Raw genomic sequence first — 10,119 nt, 5'->3', positions numbered from 1 at the left:
GTTTCCCATATCACTATGAAGGAGAGGGTGATATTAGAGGATCCAGGAAACTGAGTCTATAGGTTTCTAGAGATTAGGCTATTGATAAGATTGTCCTTTTCTTGTAATTTACTAAGATATTTGTAAACTGATGGAGACTCAGGACTGGCATGACTGTGATCTCTATCAGTTAACCATTTGTTTGCTTTGCTTTCCTTTGTTCTTGGGCAGCCAGGAATGCCTGAGGAATATCACACATATCCCACGGTGGGGGGAGTTGTGAAGGGTGGGGGTGGGGAGAGTGTGGGGGGGTGTGCTAGTTTGTGATTTGCCCTCAGTTTGCCTTATGCTCCCTCATCACTACCTTCATCTTATTTTGAAAACTGTCACCTGGCCAGCCCAGATGCCAAGGAAGACGAAAGAGTATTTTTTTTTTTTTCCCCCACTACCACAAATTATGCAGTCGAGTTTCCCACATTTGGGGAAATCGCAGGGGTCAGCACATCCGGAGTGCAATGGATAAGCCTCGCCCTGGGAAAACCACCTTCGTGATCATGGTATCTCCCCTGCCAGGTAAGTATGAAAGAGTATTTTTTAAAATCACATCTACTTTGAATAAAATCAGTGCTCTATTAGGAAGAAGAACTGGGCAGGGGTGGGGTGGGTATTGTTTGAATAGGCAACTGGCAATGTTAGTCCCATATAACAGTTTTACTTCTAGGAATTTATCCTACAGTTTTACTCACTGTTGCAGAATCTGTTGGTGCCCCAGGCATCCCTGCTACCATTTTGGTGTGCTCATCCCCCCAGCAGCTGTGGGAGCTGCTGGGAATAGCTCCCACCTACAACCCAGAAGATTGCCCTTGGATGATTAGAGCCACCTGAATCTTAAAGTGCCTGGAGTTATGTGCTGCTTTCCCATACCTCCCCCCCAACACCCATCCTGGAGTAGCCAGTGACTATTTGGATGTTGGAAGGTGGTGGGAGGGACACTAAAATATCCTCCAGACTGAGAATGCACTTTGAGACCAAAAAACAGAGCAAGCCAGTCCATACCATACACAGAACTTCTTTAGGGTGAACAACCTACTGATGGGGGAGATCAGGCAGTTAAGGATCCAGGCAACACACAGCTGTTCTCTGCCCAGTCTGGACTTTAACTTACAGCTTTTTTAGAGCGAGGGGATCATTGTGGTGAGGTCAAAGGGTAGTCATCTAAAGTGGTGACTTTTGTCTGTAAGTCACCTCTAGTAGTTATCTAAAAGGGTGCAGTCTGTGAGCCAGTCATCTCTACTGGTTATCTAAAGTGATGTCTTCTGCGTGCCAATTTAGGGAAGGTCAGAACAAACCTTCCTGTATTCTGTTCAGGGCACACATAGTCTGGAACACATAGTCCCGAGGGAGGTCATTGTGCAGGCATGAACAAGGTGGAGGGCCAAAGATGGAGTCAGTGTTGTCAGCACTCCCACAGTGAGGGTACAAATGTTCTGGTCCTTGTCCGAAGGCAGACAGCAGCTGCTTGTACTTTATGCTTCAGAGCTCCCTGAAGGAACAGACTGAATCCAGACTTCATCTGCAACCACATTCTTGCTTTACTTCTTCTCCTTCCTTGTCCTGCTTCCCTCATTCTCTTAGGTTTACTCCTGAGAGTGTTCTAATAAAACACTTGCACAAGAATCTCCATCAGAATCTCTGCAGCTGGAAAGACAGACCTAAGACACTCACACATATGTGAAATGACACATACAAGATTATCCATTGCTTTATTATTTGTAATAGGAAAAGACTCTTAACAAGCTAAATGCCCATCATTAGTATACTGGTTAAATAAAGTATGGTAACATATATAATTGAATACTTACCATGCGAGGGTTAAAAAGAATGAAGCAGCTAAACTTGTAATATTGGTTCTTCTGGGAAAGAAACTGTGGGTTGAGGAACAGGGTGAGAAGTAAACATTTCACTGTACTGTTTGTTCCTTTTGAATTTGAAACCATTTGGATGTATTGAATATTTTATAAAGCAAAATTGACATTAAAAATTAATGTGGACTAAGCAAGTAAATTTGGTACTTAAGTGAAAACTCCCAAGTACCTGTAACATTTATTAAATGACTATAAAATAGTAGTAATGAAAACTATTATTTACTAAGAGATTACTCTGTGGCCTGTGTCTTCTCCTTTTATATCTGCATTTCTCAAAGTCATATATACATCCTGTCACCATACAGGTCTGTCCTCTCTGCTAAGATAACTCTTAATAAGCTTATCAATGACCTCCTTGTCTTTAAATCCAGTAGCTGTTTTTCAATCCTCATTTTTGTTGTCTCTCAACAGCATTCTGTGGCATTATGCCTCCTGGTTTACTGCCTACACTATACCCATGTCTTCCTAGACTCCTTGCTCAGTTTGTCTGCTGCTGCCATCTTTAAATGTCCAAATTTCTCAAGACTCAGACTTAGGCTGGCTTCCCTTCTTACTTTGTGCTCTTTTCTCAGGCCTTACTATCCACATCCATGGCTTCAGTGACAATCTATGGACAAACGCATCCCTGATTTTATAAAATCTCCTCTGAACTCCTCCTGTTTTCAAATGCATGTTTACTATGTCCTCTTGGATGTCCAGTGAATGGCACCACCAGTGACCCAATTTCTCCTTTCAGGAGACTAGAGATTGTCTTTCTCCTTTAATGCTCATATCCAATCCAATGTAATGTACCTCCCTTCAATAAAACTTTGCAATGGGTTTTCATTGCGTTTCAAATAAAATCTAAATTTCTCACCAAGGACTCCAAGACTACGTGATCTGAGGTATGCCTACCTCTTCAATCTCATTTCAAAGCATCCCTCAGGGTTCTGTTCTTAATACTGGCTCTTCATTGTCTCACCTACTTTTGTTGTTTTACGTTTTTAACGTTATTTTTCGTGCTTTCATGTGTTTGGCCTTTTCTCAGTGTTCAAGTCTCAGATCAAGTGTTACTTCCTCAAAAATTGTTCTCTAACTATGCATCTAAAGTGCCTTCATGCTGTTTTATATTTTCTTTTTTTTAAATTTTTTTTTTCAACGTTTATTTATTTTTGGGACAGAGAGAGACAGAGCATGAACGGGGGAGGAGCAGAGAGAGAGGGAGACACAGAATCCGAAACAGGCTCCAGGCTCTGAGCCATCAGCCCAGAGCCTGATGCGGGGCTCGAACTCACGGACCGCGAGATCGTGACCTGGCTGAAGTCGGACGCTTAACCGACTGCGCCACCCAGGCGCCCCATGTTTTATATTTTCTTCTTAGCGCTTACCACAATATGTTGTTACACTCATTTATACATGCATATACATACATACAGTATTTATTTATGAGTTTATTATCTGTCTCTAAAATTCACCTCTATCCCACATGTCCACCCTATTAGGGCAGAGACCTGTCAGTCTTATTCACCACTGTATTCCTTTTATCTAGAAAAATGCCTGGCATATAGGAAGAAATTAATAAACATTTGTTAAAAGACTTTCACATCACTCTTATGTTTTTGCCCTCTGGTCACATTGGCTTTATTTGAGTTCTCAAAAAAATGCAGGCAACTTTCTCCCTCAGCACCTTAGCACATCCTATTTGCTTTGCCTGTAGAATTCCTTGCCACCATATTTTTAGTTACCAGCTACTGTTTTTCAGGTCTTACTGTACATGTTATTTCCTCAACTTTATTATCCCTGATATTCTAGACTAGATGAGGTCAGTGTTATATAATCTCCTAATGCCTGTATTTTTCCTTCATAGCACTTATGAAAATTTGTAATTATATTTATTTGTTGCTCTGTTTCCTACAGACTAGAGATCAGCAAGCTATGGCCAATGAGCCAAGTCTAGCCACAACCTATTCTGTAAATAAAATATATTGGAACACTGTAACACCCATTCATTTATATATTGCTTGTATGGTTCCTAAAATATTTACATTCTGGGTGCCTGGGTGGCTTAGTAGGTTAAGTAGCCGACTCTTGATTTCAGCTCAGGTCATAATCTGGCAGTTCTTGAGTTCAAGTCCCGTGTTGGGTTCCGTGCTGACAATGCAGAGCTTGCTTGGGATTCTCTGTCTGCCCCTCTGTCTGCCCTCCCTGCTTTCTCACTCTCTCTCAAGATAAATAAATAAACAAACTTAAAAACAATTAAAATATTTACATCCTGGTTCTTTACAGAAAAAAATTGTTGATTATCTGCTGTAGACTAGAATATAATCTCTATTAAGGCAAGCATACTATCTGTTTTACTTATGTCTTCCTAGATCACTACTAAAAATTAAAGAACGCCAATAAAAACTAGTTAAAATAGATGAATGGTAATCACTCTGCTAAGTACTTTGCATATATTATCATATTTTATTCTTTACAACTTTATGAAATAATTAGTATTATCTACAATTTACAGATGAGGAAACTGAAGCTCAGAGCCATCAGTGAGTGCCCTAAGATCACACAACTGATATGTAGCAAACCAAAGTTTGAAACTAAGTTAAAATTTTTTTTCTTCTATGAATTTTATTTAGAAATAATTAATTGATACTAAAACTAGTCAGTAAAAGTTTAATAAGGAACAGTATGTTATTACACAAAGTACTAATTAATTATAAAAGAAAAACAGAACTTTGCAGTGGAAACACCAGTTGATCAAGGTTAACGTCACCAATAATGGGGTAAACTGATATTATTTCCTCCTGATGCAATATAATGAGAAGGTCATAACATCTGTTATGCAATGTTAATGCCCAAAACACATGATCTGAATCTAATTACCAGGAAATATGAGACAAATTGAGGGATATTCTGCAAAATTCAAAATTTCAAAACATCAATTAAAAAAACAAAATTCAAAAATGTCAATGTCATGATAGATGAAGAAAAGCTAAGGAACTATTACAAAGGAAACTAAAGAGATATGACAACTAAAGGCAATGTGTGATCTCAAGTTGGATCCTCGAATAGAGAATCTTTACTTTGTTGATAAAGGATATCATTGGAACAGCTGATGAATTTATGTTAGAAATATTGAAGGGGGTGCCTGGGTGGCTCAGTTGGTTGAGCATCTGATTCTTGGTTTCGACTCAGGTCGTGATCTCATGGTTTGTGAGATTGAGCCCTGTGTTGGGCTCTCGTCTGATAGCATGGAGCCTGCCTGGGATTCTCTCCTTCCCTCTCTGCCCCTCCCCTGCTTGCACACACTCTCTCTCAAAAATAAGGAAACATTAAAAAAAAAATAGTGGAGGATTACATGTAGGTGCAGATTTGTTTGTAGCTTCTCCTGAAAAGAGGGGGAGACTGTTTCTTCACTGTATAAGTCAGGGCTCTCTAGAAAAAGAGAACCGATGGAATGGATATGAAAACAGATCTAGATATATAGATAAGAAGGATTGGCTCATGTGATTACAGAGGCCAAGAAGTCCCAATGTCTGCCATCTGCAAGCTGAAGAACCAAGATAGCCAGTGGTATGTTAGTCCAAGTCTGAAGTTCTGAGAATCTGGGATTGTTGGCATGTGTCCTGAGCTGAGTCTGAACTCCTGAGAAGCAGGAGTGCCAATGTCTGAGGGCAGGAGGCGATGGATGTCTGAGTTCAAGCAGACCGAGTGAATTTGTCCCTCCTTTTTGTTCTACTCAGGCCTTTGAAGGACTGGAAGATGCCCACTCACACTGATGAGGGTGTTGTTCTTTATTCAGTCTGCTGTTTCAAATGCTAATCCCTCCCGCAGACATCCCCACAGACACACTCAGAAATCATGTTTTACCAGCTATCTGGGCATCCCTTATCCCAGTTAAGCAGACAACATAAAATTAACCATCATGCCTACTTCTTGAATCTTGGGCTGGTCTCATGACTTAGTTTGCCCAATCAAAGTAGAAACAGTGTTATAGATTTCTGAATTTCAGCCTCCAAAGGTCTTGTGCTTTTGCTCTTGCTTTCTTAGAATGCTGCCCTGAGACTACCATGTAAATAAGCTCAGTCTAGGTTACTGGACTATAAATAATAAAACAAATTGAAAATTGTTTTATTTTCATGAAGTCAGGGAGTGATTCTGTGTGCTAAGGTTTTAGATACATACTTGGTATAGTTAAAAGAGAGATGATTGTCAGAAAGGTTTATTTTTACACATAAAGCCAAAAAAAACCAAAAAAACAAAACAAAAAAAAAAACACCCTTTTTGTGAGCCTGGGTGGCTCAGTTGGTTAAGCGTCTGACTTCAGCTCAAGTCATGATCTCATGGTTCATAGGTTTGAGCCCCACATCGGGCTCTGTGCTGACAGCTCAGAGCCTGGAGCCTGCTTCTGATTCTGTGTCTCCCTCTCTCTGCACCTCCCCTGTTTGTGCTCTATCTCTCTCTGACTCTCAAAAAATAAATAAATGTTAATAAAAAAATAAAAAAAAAACTATCTGTTAAAAAAATTTTTTTAATGCAAAAGAAAACATAAGAATCATCTTATTTTACTTATGTGCCACTTAACTTTAATTTATTATTGTTTATTTGTGTTTAGACAAGAAAGAAGGATTTTTTTTCAGAAAGTAAACAATTTCTATTTCAAAGGAGCACTAGTTGAGAGCCAGCACAAGTGCCATTTGTGTGAATGAGACTATCTTGGAGAGATTACTGTAGCCACATTAGTAATTCCAGGGAAGACCAACAGAACTACCACCCAGCTGAACAAATTGCAATTCTCAAAACTATGAGCAATAAATAGATGCTGTTTTAGGTTACTAATTTTGGGGGTGGTTTGTAATGCAACAAAAGCTGAGACAGGTGTATCTGAGATCAATTGGCTGCTTGAGTAAAGGCTCATGAGGTGAAATTGTTAATTAGAGTCATCAATGTACAGTCTGGTTCTCAGCTCACAGATGTGCAAATTTAAAATTGTTAATAAATCCAGCATTGATCAGACTCCATGAATATGATGATAACCAAACTCAGAAGAAATGGTTTATAAACCAGGACATCTAACAGAAAAAATTATAGTAAAAATTATATATTTTTTCATTTCCTCTGTTTAGGTGACTGGAAAGCATTTATATAATCACTTTACTTACAGGCAAATGGAATTAGAGCAATAGGAAGTATATTGTTTATCCAAACTATGAAATTCTCTTTTTTTAATTTGTTTTTAATGTTTATTTATTTTTGAGAGAGAGAGCACGAGGGGGGGAAGGACAGAGAGAGAGGAAAACACAGAATCCGAAGCAGGCTCCAGGCTCTGAGCTGTTGGCACAGAGCTCAACATGGGGCTCAAACTCACGAACTGTGAAATCATGACCTGAGCTGAAGTTGGATGCTTAACTGACTGAGCCACCCAGGCACCCCAAACTATGAAATTCTTGATCTAAATTATAATGAGGTAAAGTAAGCCAACTTTATCTTCCAGGAGTCTGTAACTATGGCACAGAGTACATGTGTCCACCATGGTCAGTTTCTCTGGACTCTAGTAATTAGGTAATCAGTGCCAAAATCTTGCTCTCTTGCTATCATCAATTATCTCCTCTAAACTTTGCTTTTACTGCAAAATTTCTTTGGACAGTATAAAATTGATATTTTAGCAATGTTGGGTACAATCACATTCTAGTCCTTTCTCAATAGTCTTACATCCCAATCACCTTAATGGATCTTGTGTGTTTCTAGGTATTCTTATATCATAGGTGTTTCTCATTTGCCTTTTGACCTTGTTAATACTTTCTTTTTTTTTTTAATTTTTTTTTTCAACGTTTATTTATTTTTGGGACAGAGAGACAGAGCATGAACGGGGGAGGGTCAGAGAGAGAGGGAGACACAGAATCGGAAACAGGCTCCAGGCTCTGAGCCATCAGCCCAGAGCCTGACGCGGGGCTCGAACTCACAGACCGCAAGATCGTGACCTGGCTGAAGTCGGACGCTTAACCGACTGCGCCACCCAGGCGCCCCAATACTTTCTTGACTTATGCCATGTGTAATTTTTTTTAGTAATCAAGTTTGTCATTTAAAAAGATCTCTTTAGGATTTTGTGTCACACTTAGGAGGTCAGAGTCCTCAGAGATATACCTCTGGGTGTTGGAGGCAAAAAAAACACACCAAAAAACAAAACAAAAAAAAAACAACTTTTATCCCAGGGTCAGCACTACAGGAGTAGGCTAGTTGACCTGGTAACAAAACACATGACTTCAATATAGATAGTAAGAACCCATGTCAATTATATCTCAGTAAAGCTGGAAGATAGATAGATAGATAGATAGATAAATGAATAGATAGATAGGAAGAGTTCCTGAATATAATAAAAAATAAAAAACTTGAACTTGAAGAAAAACAATCTTCCTCATTCCTGATCTTTGAAACAATTTCCTGATTCATAATAGAAGATTGTCTCACTAGCTTTGGTTTTGTTTTATTTTCATGAAGTCAGGGAGTTGCTATTCTGTTCTGTGTGATAAGGTTTCAGATACATACCTGGTATACTTACATGAGAGATGATTGTCAGAAAGGTTTATTTTTAACACTAAAGCAAAAGAAAACACAGGAATCTTCTTATTTTACCTACCTGCCACTTATTTTAATTTATTATTGTTTATTTGTGTTTAGACAAGAAAGAAGGATTTTTTTTTCAGAAATTTAAATAATTTCTATTTCAGAGACAATTTAGATAACTGTGCATTCTGGGTAACCTGAAATTTTTGTCCTGTTATAATATACACAAATATTTTTTGTATATGCATAAAACAACTTACGTTTATGTTCCCTGGCCATGACCCAAATCTATTATCTTTTAACCTAATGGTATATTATCTTTTGTATCAAAGTAAAATTTTTTTTTTAATTTTTTTTTTTCAACATTTATTTATTTTTGCGACAGAGAGAGACAGAGCATGAACGGGGGAGGGGCAGAGAGAGAGGGAGACACAGAATCGGAAACAGGCTCCAGGCTCTGAGCCATCAGCCCAGAGCCTGACGCGGGGCTCGAACTCCCGGACCGCGAGATCGTGACCTGGCTGAAGTCGGACGCCCAACCGACTGCGCCACCCAGGCGCCCCTCAAAGTAAAATTTGACCTAACAGAAAAGCATATGTAAAAAAGAATAAAGCAGCATTTAGGGTATATTTGCTTATGTTGCTGTCAATTTGTATAAAGTGACATTCTAGTGATACTTCCTATATTGTCACATTTATAAATATGTGACCAGGGCACTGGTCGCTTAGTTGGTTGAGCCTCCGACTTTGGTGCAGGTCATGAACTCCAGGCCTGTAAGTTGAGCCCCATATCAGGCTCTGTGCTGTAAATGCAGAGCCCCGCTTTGGGATTCTCTGTCCTCTTCTCTCTCTGCCCCTGGCCCACTCTCATGCTGTCTCTCTGAAAAATAAATACATACATACATACATACATACATACATACATACATACATACAACAACAACAACAACAAAAAATGTGACCATACAGTGTGGAAAAGTAATGCTATGTGTTCCTTATATAATTGTTATTATAAGATCTTATTCATTTTCAACTGTATTTATGTCATTAAAATTGATCTCCATAGGTCTGCTTTTAGCTTATAATGCTAACTAGTGAAAATACAGAGCTTGGTTTTATCAGTGCAAACCTTTCTAATGAATAAAAGATGTCTCAGAAAGCTATAAAGGATATGCTCCCATGCCCTATAACACAGAGGAAGAGATCTCTTTCTGTGACATAAACCTTGTTCAAAATATTTGATTTTATAAAATGTTAAATGGTGGATATTCATAAAAATATCGATTTTTTTCTGTACAATATTGAGATAGTGTAAATATTCATAATTATTTTCAGCATGTTTTATATCTTGTTATTATAAATCTGTCCTGGAAAGTATATATTTTTTTCTATTTAATGAAACTCTGTATTTCTTTTCTTTTTTTTCTTTTTATTTATGTATGTTATTTTAATTTTATTGTTTAAATTTACATCCAAATTAGTTAGCATATAGTGCAACAATGATTTCAGGAGTAGATTCCTTAATGCCCCTTGCCCATTTAACCATCCCCCCTCCCTCAACCCCTCCAGCAGCCCTCTGTTTGTTCTCCATATTTAAGAGTCTCTTATGTTTTGTCCCCCTCCCTGTTTTTATATTATATTATTTTTGCTTCCCTTCCCTTATTCTCATCTGTTTT

General features: G+C 38.4%; 1 non-coding gene across 1 annotated transcript; it reads right to left on the bottom strand.

The window, feature by feature from the left end:
* Positions 1-388: 388 nt before the first annotated feature.
* LOC147579234 (U1 spliceosomal RNA) lies at positions 389-560 on the bottom strand. The gene has a single exon (XR_015254119.1). It is a non-coding gene; the product is annotated as a U1 spliceosomal RNA (small nuclear RNA).
* Between the last annotated feature and the right edge of the window lie 9,559 nt (positions 561-10,119).

Source organism: Puma concolor, chromosome B4, assembly GCF_028749965.1.
Source record: "Puma concolor isolate L17-30 chromosome B4, mPumCon1.1.hap2, whole genome shotgun sequence".
Taxonomy (NCBI): Eukaryota; Metazoa; Chordata; class Mammalia; order Carnivora; family Felidae; genus Puma; species Puma concolor.
Note: the sequence above shows the minus strand (reverse complement) of the source record. Positions and strands in the feature narration are given on the sequence as shown.